Source organism: Balaenoptera ricei, chromosome 15 (assembly GCF_028023285.1).
Source record: "Balaenoptera ricei isolate mBalRic1 chromosome 15, mBalRic1.hap2, whole genome shotgun sequence".
Lineage (NCBI taxonomy): Eukaryota > Metazoa > Chordata > Mammalia > Artiodactyla > Balaenopteridae > Balaenoptera > Balaenoptera ricei.
In genome coordinates this window covers 68,283,327-68,292,480 of record NC_082653.1, presented here as the reverse complement: position 1 = coordinate 68,292,480, position 9,154 = coordinate 68,283,327, and positions in this window count along the sequence as shown.

The window sequence follows — 9,154 nt, the reverse complement described above, 5'->3', positions numbered from 1 at the left end:
CCCACTCCCAAGCTTTTGATACACTTAGTATAGGGGCAGGTCCCAGGAATTACCATATTTATATTGAAAGCTCCGAGATGTTTCTGATTTGCAGTCAGAATTGAGAACCACTGTGATACACCCTCCCTTTGCTGAGAACTGTGGCGAGAATCACTGCCGTATGAAGTACTCAGGAGTGACTCAGATTTCTCTGTTGCTTTGGAGAGAAAAGAAAAAAGAGATTGAGAGCTACTGATCAACCTCCTGTTTGAAATAAGGGGGGCCTTTCTGATTCGAGGAGCTTGGAGCTTTGTGTGTGCCTCAGCACTGTCCGTCTGGTGGGAACCGGTGGTCCTTAGTTTGCTGGAGCAGGCAGAGTGCCCCATGGGTTTGCCTCCTTCCCAGAGCCCTTCCCCTGGATGCCACAGCAGGGCCAGACCCTTGCGGGAGTAGGGCGGTCACTCTGAGTTAGAAAATGCTGAAGTAAAGCCTTCAATGGCTTTGAAAATCCTGTCCCTGATTTTGATAGACCGATTGTCACCTTGTAGTAATTATAGTAGCAAACCCTAGGCTGCCGCCCAATTTCCTATTTAGCTCACTCTCTACTATCCAGAATGTAGTTTCAGGAATTTTTTTTTTTTTTTTTTAGTTTAAAAATGAATGTGAAGCATTTTATTTGGGGTCTTTTTTTCGGGTAACCCTTGGTATTTTTTCATGTAATTAAAAAATCAAATAATATTCATCCAAAAATTTGGCAGTACATGTTACCTGTGGAGGCAAATGAAATTTAGTTTTAATCTGTGGTGAGCTGAATGCACTACAACATCTTCAAAATAAGCTGCTGTGCTTCTCAGGTGGTTTCTTCCTGTTGAGCATGATGCTGCCTACAAAAAAAAGAATTTACCTGGTGTTTTCAACATTTCAAGGAATAATATATAAGTAAAAATCCAAGTTGGAAATGCTCCTTTAGAAGGGCCGCCCAGAGCAGTGATACCTGTTGTAATGGTGAAAACGCAATATGAAATTTCCTAGGTGCTATTCTCAACGGTGAGGTGTCATTATACCAAATGGGGAAGGCAGTGTTTCTGCAGCTGAAGTTCTCTTTGTAGGCCTTTTAAATATGCATTTATGTTCCCTATAGTTTTGCTCACCAACTGTGCCTCTCACCACTGGTTAAAATTGAATTCAAGCCCCATTACAAAAATAGTTTCTTGATTGAACTCTTAAGTTTTTACACTGGAATTTCTATAGTTGTCTTAAAAGCTGCATGTCATATCACTGTGTACAAAATGCTTTGGTGGTGTTCATGCACCATTCATAGTGATCTGTGTATAATTTTCTTCTTTAGTTGTACAGTAATATGGAAGGCAGGATGTCTTTCCTTGAGGCTGGAAACAAAGTGTATCATACATTTTAAATTATTTTAGAACAAGTGCATGAGATGTGTCACTGACTTCTGTTATTTATTTGTATGTTTTATTATTCAAAGTGTATGCACTTTTAAGAAGCAGAATTTATATTTTTATGTTTAAAACGTTTTATTTCTGGAACAGCAGTTGATTATATAGTATACAGTTGGAATTAAGAGAAAAGTGGAAAATGTAACAAAATATAATAAATTTATTACATGATGCCCTCTTCAAGCCATATTCCTCTTTCTCCCCCTTGCCAACCTCTGTATTTTTGGTGTTAATTAACCTTGGAAATTAAGCAGATACTTGTACTACACTGATGGATACAAAATGCTTTAAAATTGTAGTGTTAAGCGAAAAGTTACAGAAGGATACATACAGATACTCTATAAGTAAAATTTTAAAGCAAAAAAATCACATCCGTGCTTATTTAATTTTCACAACCAAGGATTAATATAGCCATTTCCTCCAAGATGCAGTTTGTCCTGGGCCATGGAACTGGGCAAGAACTCACATTCTAACTCAGTTCCAATGGGCTTTGTATTATTTCCCTCTTCTACCAAACTTTTATGATGGGAGGAAATAACAGTATAAAAGGAACCATTCTTTTCTGGGCCCTCTGTTGCCCCTGATATCTTCGTTTTCAACCATCCTGTTCTGATAAAAATTTCCAGGTGGCAAAAATTTACCACCTCTCAGGACGAGACTCCTATTGAGGATGTCACATCACTTATGACCACTTGGGGGCACTAGAGGTCACCATTATCAAAGGTATTTTAGAAGTCCAGCCTCCAAGTTCTTAGCCTCTGTGGAAATGCTTATTCAATACGAGTTGAGGAGCATTAAAAGTGAGCAAGGGTTTCAGTTTTGATAAGCCTCCCTGGCGCTGGCAGGCTCTCCTTCTGTACCTTTCCTTTGTTCAGGAAGATTTCATAGAGGCCCACAGTGTATACAGATCCAGTTCCCAAGACATAGGGACGCAGGGTCAGATTCCTTCGGAGAGCGGGGAAGGGAAGGGAAGGCACAGGGTGGAGGATGGCGCAGTGTGGCCCAAGGATGGTCAGCGCCGGCCTCAGGGTTCCAAATCCATAAAAGGTTATGTTGGGGAAGGTGCCCCTTTAACTGTCTTATTCAGAATTAAAGCCCAAGTTTCTTCGTTTAGCAACGCCTCCTGTCTGGAGATAGGACCATACTCCGAGGGGCTTGCTGTCTAGTTGGGTCAGGTTGGTTGGTAGATAATGAAGATTTCAGCGTGTGCTGCCTTTCACTCACTGTTCCTCCCTCTAGGCATCTCCCACCCCACCGGCAGCCACTTCCAGCTGTTCTGCTCAGAAACCTTGTCTCTGAGATGCCCCAGGGCTCATTCCCTTATCTCCTATGTCTTTGCTCAGATGTCAGCATCTCAGGCCTCCCCTGGCCACCTTTTAAAACGCTGCAGCCAGCTTCACATTCTCTCCCTCCTCCTTACTTTATTTTCTTCATATCACTTAGTACCAAACAACCACAGTATCTATACAATATATATGCAATGTATACTACATACCTGTGGTATATATGCTCACAGGAGGGCAGGGCTGTTTGTTCAGCTTGCTGCTCTTTTCCCACCACCTAGGAGAGTGCCAGGCCCACGATAGTTACTAAGTAAATATTTACTAATGGATTAATGGATTTGCTTGGGTAATCCACTTAGCCTTTCTGCCTTCCTATCTAGAAGATGAAGAATGATGGTACTTGCATCATGGAGTTGTGAGGGTTAAATGGGAACGATGCCTGTAAAGCATTCAGCACAGTGTGTGGTGCAGAGAAAGGGCTTAGGGGATGGGGAGGGGGGGCTGACCCTGACCTTCCTGGGAGCTCTACAGAGGAGGGGACATTGGAGCATGACTCATACATTCCAGGCTGGGGAAACTGCTTGTACTTTCTGGAAACCCCAGGAGTCCAATCTTCCTGGAATGTAGGGCAGGAAGGCAGGATGTAGTGGATGAAGGGAGAGGGAGGTTGGCAGAGGCTTCATCTAGCAGGACCTTTTTTGACCTTACACATTTGTCCTGAAGTAAATGAGAATCCAGGAAGAGATTTTAATTTGGGAGAGAGATGAGATCCAGTTTGTGACGTAGCATGGTCACCATGGCAACGATGTGGCACCAGCGAGCCCTGGTTAGGAACTTGTTGCAGGAATCTGGGTAGAGCCCGGTGGAAGGGCTGACCTAAAGCAGTGTTAGGTGGACAGAGACCCCGAGGACAGGCTGCTAGGTTCGAATCCTGGTACCATGACTTCCTAGCTGGACAACCTTGGACAGGTTACTTAACTTCCCTGTGCCTCAAATTCTTCACCTGTTCCGTGTGTCTAATTGTATCTATATGATCATTGGGAGGCTTAATTGGGGTGCTTGGTTTATTTATATTTTATATAATCACTAATGTATTTAGTTTCATCTATAATACTATCTCACTGTTTCTTTAATATTTATCCCACCTGTTTTATATTTCTTTTTCTCTTTCTTTTAGATCAATCGTTTTTTAAATTCCAGTTTTACACCTCTGTTTGTTATTCATTCTTTTGCTCTTCTTTCAGTGGTTATCCTTGTGATTTCAACATGCATTCTTGATTTATAGGAGTCTAGGAAAAACTAGTGATTTTTACCCCTTCAGAGTCTTAGAACACTTTCAATTCCATTTTACCCTTTCTGCCATTTGCTATTTGTTGTGTATTCGAATTCTATGTGTATTTAACATACATATACAGTCGGCCCTCCCTACCTGCAGGTTCCGTATCACAGTTGGTTGAATCCACGTATGCAGAACCCATGGATATGGAGGGCCGACTGTACTATGCCATCCTTGGACTTGAGCATCCTTGGATTTTGGTATTCACGGGGTGCGGGGAGTCCTGGAACCAATCTCCCATGATACTGAGGGATGACTGTATATATAACTCATGTAACTAACATTATTATTATTAATGTTAAGATGTCATAACTAACATTATTATTATTGTTAGAAGTCAATATTCACATGGATTTACCAAGATATTTACATTCCATTGCTCTGCATTCCTTCCTGCATTTCAGTATTTCTTCTGTGATCATTTTCCTTCTTCCTGAAGAATTCCCTTTAGTGTTTCTTTTTCAAGCCTGTGCTAATGATGCATTCTCTTAGTTTTTACGTGATTGGAAATGTCTTTATTTTGCCTTTGAAGGGTATTTTCACTGGGAATAGAATTCTAGGTTGCAAGTTATTTTCTTTCATTTTCATTCCATGGTCTTTTGCTTTTTATTATTTCTGTTGATAAGTCAGTTCCTTTGAAGGTATTTTATTATTTTTTTCTAAATGCTTTGAAGATGCCTCTCTTTGGTTTTCATCAGTTTCATTATGATGGGCCTAGTGTGGGGTTATTGTTTTGTTTGTTTCTATCCTGCACTTCATGAATCAGACTTGGGAAAGTTTTCAGCCATTAACTCTTTAAATATTGCTTCTGATCCATTTTCCCATCCCCTTCTAGGGCTCAGTAAATGGCATCACCATCCACTCTAGTCACTCAGTCCAGAAGCCAGGGATCCATCCTTGACTCTGCTTTTCCTCTCAGTCCCCATCCTTACTTCTAATCCATTTGCAAGCCCTGCCCAAGCCTACTTCCACAATTAATGTCCTGCCCACTTTTCTTTCTTTCCACTGATGACACCCGAGTCGAGTCCAAGGCACTGTAGTATCTTGACTGGGCTTCTGCATCAGCCTCTTAAATAAATCTGCCCACTTCTCCAACCCCATCTTATGTCGCTCTCCTTCACTGCAGGCACAGAAGCCACCTGAGTGTCTTGACCACAGGGCCTTGCTCTTGCTGTTTCCTCTGCCCGGAATGCTCTTCCCCTGCATGTTCATGTGGCAAGTCCTTTCTCATCTCAAATGGAACCCCAGGACGTCCTCTCTGGACCCCCGTATCCAGAGTCGTTGTTGCCCGGCTCTGCAGTCATTCTTTTTTTTTTTTTTTTTTTAACATCTTTATTGGAGTATAATTGCTTTACAATGGTGTGTTAGTTTCTGCTTTATAACAAAGTGAATCAGCTCTACATATACATATATCCCCATATCCCCTCCCTCTTGCGTCTCCCTCCCACCCGCCCTATCCCACCCCTCTAGGTGGTCACGAAGCACTGAGCTGATCTCCCTGTGCTATGCAGCTGCTTCCCACTAGCTATCTATTTTACATTTGGTAATGTACATATGTCCATGCCACTCTCTCACTTTGTCCCGGCTTACCCTTCCCCCTCCCCGTGTCCTCAAGTCCATTCTCTACGCCTGCATCTTTTTTTTTTTCAAAGATTTTTTTTTTTGGCTGCGTTGGGTCCTCGTTGCTGTGGGTGGGTTTTCTCCAGTTGCAGTGATCAGGGGCTACTTCTCGTTGCGGTGCGTGGGCTTCTCATTGCAGTGGCCTCCCCCGTTGCAGAGCACGGGCTCTAGGCACACGGGCTTCAGTAGTTGTGGCACGCAGGCTTCAGTAGTTGTGGTTTGCGGGCTCTAGAGTGCAGGCCCAGTAGTTGTGGCACACGGGCTTAGGTGCTGTGCGACATGTGGGATCTTCCTGGACCCGGGCTCGAACCCGTGTCCCCTGCACTGGCAGGCGGACTCTTAAACCACTGCGCCACCAGGGAAGCCCTCTACGTCTGCATCTTTATTCCTGTCCTGCCCCTAGGTTCTTCAGAACCATTTTTTTTTAATATTCCATATATATGTGTTAACACACGGTATTTGTTTTTCTCTTTCTGACTTACTTCACTCTGTATGACAGTTTTTAGGTCCATCCACCTCACTACAAATAACTCAATTTTGTTTCTTTTTATGGCTGAGTAATATTCTATTGTATATATGTGCCACATCTTCTTTATCCATTCATCTGTTGATGGACACTTAGGTTGCTTCCATGTCCTGGGTATTGTAAATAGAGCTCTGCAGTCATTCTTTATTTCATTTCCCTGTTGTATTTTCATAACACTCCTCGGTCTCTGAAATTCTTTTTTAACTTTTATTGGAGTATAGTTGACTTACAATGTTGTGTTAGTTTCAGGTGTACAGCAAAGTGATTCAGTTATACATGTACATATATCCACTCTTTTTTAGATTCTTTTCCCATATAGGCCATTACAGAGTGTTGAGTGGAATTCCCTGTGCTATATAGTAGGTCCTTATTAGTTATCTATTTTATATATAGTAGTGTGTATGTGTCAATCCCCATCTCCCAATTTATCCCTCCCCCTCCTTACCCCCCAAAAAGAACGAAATAATGTCACTTGCAGCAACAGGGATGGACCTAGATATTGTCATACCGAATGAAGTAAGTCAGAGAAAGATAAATATCATCGGATATTGCTTATATGTGGAATCTAAAAAAATGGTACAAATGAACTTATTCACAAAACAGAAATAGTCACAGATATAGAAAACAGACCTATGAAACTCTTATTTATTTATTCACTAGCACCAGTTTATCATGAGTCTGCCCCACCAAAACATAGTTACCATGAGATCAGAGTCTTTGTCTGTCTTTGCTCTGTTACTTATGTCATTTTGGGTGTTCTCAGCTCTAAGGAACAAAATGTCCAAACAAAGTAGACTCCACTATTTCAGTGTTATACATATGTATACTGAGGTGCAGAGAGAGAAAATAACTTACCTAAAAATCACACCAGTCATTAGTGGTACATCTTGCATATGAACCTAGGCCTGCTACTTCAAAACTTGTGTTTTTTTACATTATTACTCCAATACCCTACACTATATTAAATAAGGGAATTTAATAATTAACATGTTCAACTGCATTTAATAATGCAGTTACTAGAAGGGGAATCCTTCTACACTGTATAAAGTCCTCTTTTGTGTGTAATCTCGGAGTAAGTTTTTACTACAGCAAATTCAGGAAGTAAGGAAATTGCTACTTTTTGGAAACAGAATTTAGGAGTGTCCTTGGCTTAATTTTTTGAAACTTAAAAAAATAATTTTATACTTATAGAAAAGTTACAAAAATAGTTCAGAGGATTACCATGTCCTCTGCTCAGCTTCCCCTAATGTCAGCATACTGCAGGACTATAATGCTTATTAAAACTCAAAATTGACATTGGTATAATACTATTAACTAAGCTACAGACTTTATCTGGATTTTACCAGTTTGTCCACTAATGTCTTTTTTTCTGTTCCAGAAACCAACCCCAGATCCCATGTTGCATTTAAGTGACATGTCTCCTTAGGTCCTCCAAATTGACAGCCCTCACTCTTTTATGAACTTGACAATTTTGAAGAGTATGAGCCAGTTATTATATAGAATGTGTCTCAGTTTGGATTTAGTTCATGCTTTGTCATGGTTAGATTGAGGTTTTGCATTTTTTGGCAAGAATATCCCAAAAGCAGTGCATCAGAGGGAGAATGTGACATTGATATGTCTTATTACTGGTGATGTTAAAACCTTGGCCATTTGGTTAAGGTGGCGTCGTCTGGGTTTCTCCACTGTAAAGTTACTATTTTTCCCTATGAACTTAATAAATGTCTTGGGGAGGTGATGTTAAATCATGCAAATATTCTGTCTCTCCTCCTTTGGCCAACTAATTTTAGCATCCAGTAGTGGATCTGGCCTGCAACAATTTTTGTATTACTGGGGTATTCCAGTGGTGAAAGAAAGACATCTTAAAAACCTCACTTAACAGGAAGTCCAGAAACAGGGCAGGTGCAGGGTTCTCAGTGCCTCAACAGAGTCAGCCAGGACCGAGGCTCTTCCCTCTGCCGTTCTCAGCAGGTTAGCATGTGTCCTCAGATTTGGCCTTCAGTGACGACATCCAGTTGAAAAAGATGGGGCCTTTCTCTGCCCAGGTGGGGAATGTTTCTCAGATCTACCCCCCTGCTCTCTGAAAACCTCCCCTCAGATCCCGTTGACCAGGAGCTTGGTTACCTGCCTGTAACCAAGTTGCAAGGAAAGCAAAGGAAGTGAGTAACTGGCATTTCCAGCCAGTGTTGGGGGTTGGAAGGATGGGCTCCGGCAGAGAAGAAACTTGGGGGGAATGAGTACTGGGGAGATAGCCCCACGCCTGCCACATTGCGTTGTCCCCAGCACCCAAGGCAGCGCCCTACACCTGCAGGTGCTCAGTTAATCTCTGTGGAGCCAATGAGTTCTTGGTCTCTTGCCTGGAGACATAATCTGCCATTACCTGGAAGCATTAGAGCTCTGAACTGTGGCCTCAGACAGAGAGAGTGACATGGGGAGCAGATCAGGGGAAAGGTGAGGTCAGCGTGGCAAGGATGGCAGAATGGCAAGGGGGCCCCCAGTGGGAGTCCCCACTCACGACACCTTAGCTTCCTCATGCTTTGGTCTCCAGCAGGGTGATGCACCTCCGGCCCCGCAGTTCCCTCTACCAAAGCCTGGGGAGAAACTACAGAGGCGTTTGTGCAGGAAGGCAGAGAAATCTGTCTGCCAGACCCAACGGCCTCTACCAAGAAGGTTCTCCAGAGGAAGAAGGGAGCCAGAGGGAGGTCCCTGCTCTGTACACAAAGGAGTCTGGCTCTGGGAGCCTCGGACACAGCCTGGTAGCTTGTTTGGTAAATAGTGACATTGTTATAAATATTTAATAAGTCAAGGGACTGCAGCACATGAAAAATTGATGAGATCCCTGTGTGGGAAGTGCAGGCTTTCTCTCCACGTCTGCTCTGCGGGAGACACTTAGAGGCTGACGTCTGTTCGTGCTGACACCTGTATTTGTGTTGGGGCCGATGAATGGCCAGAG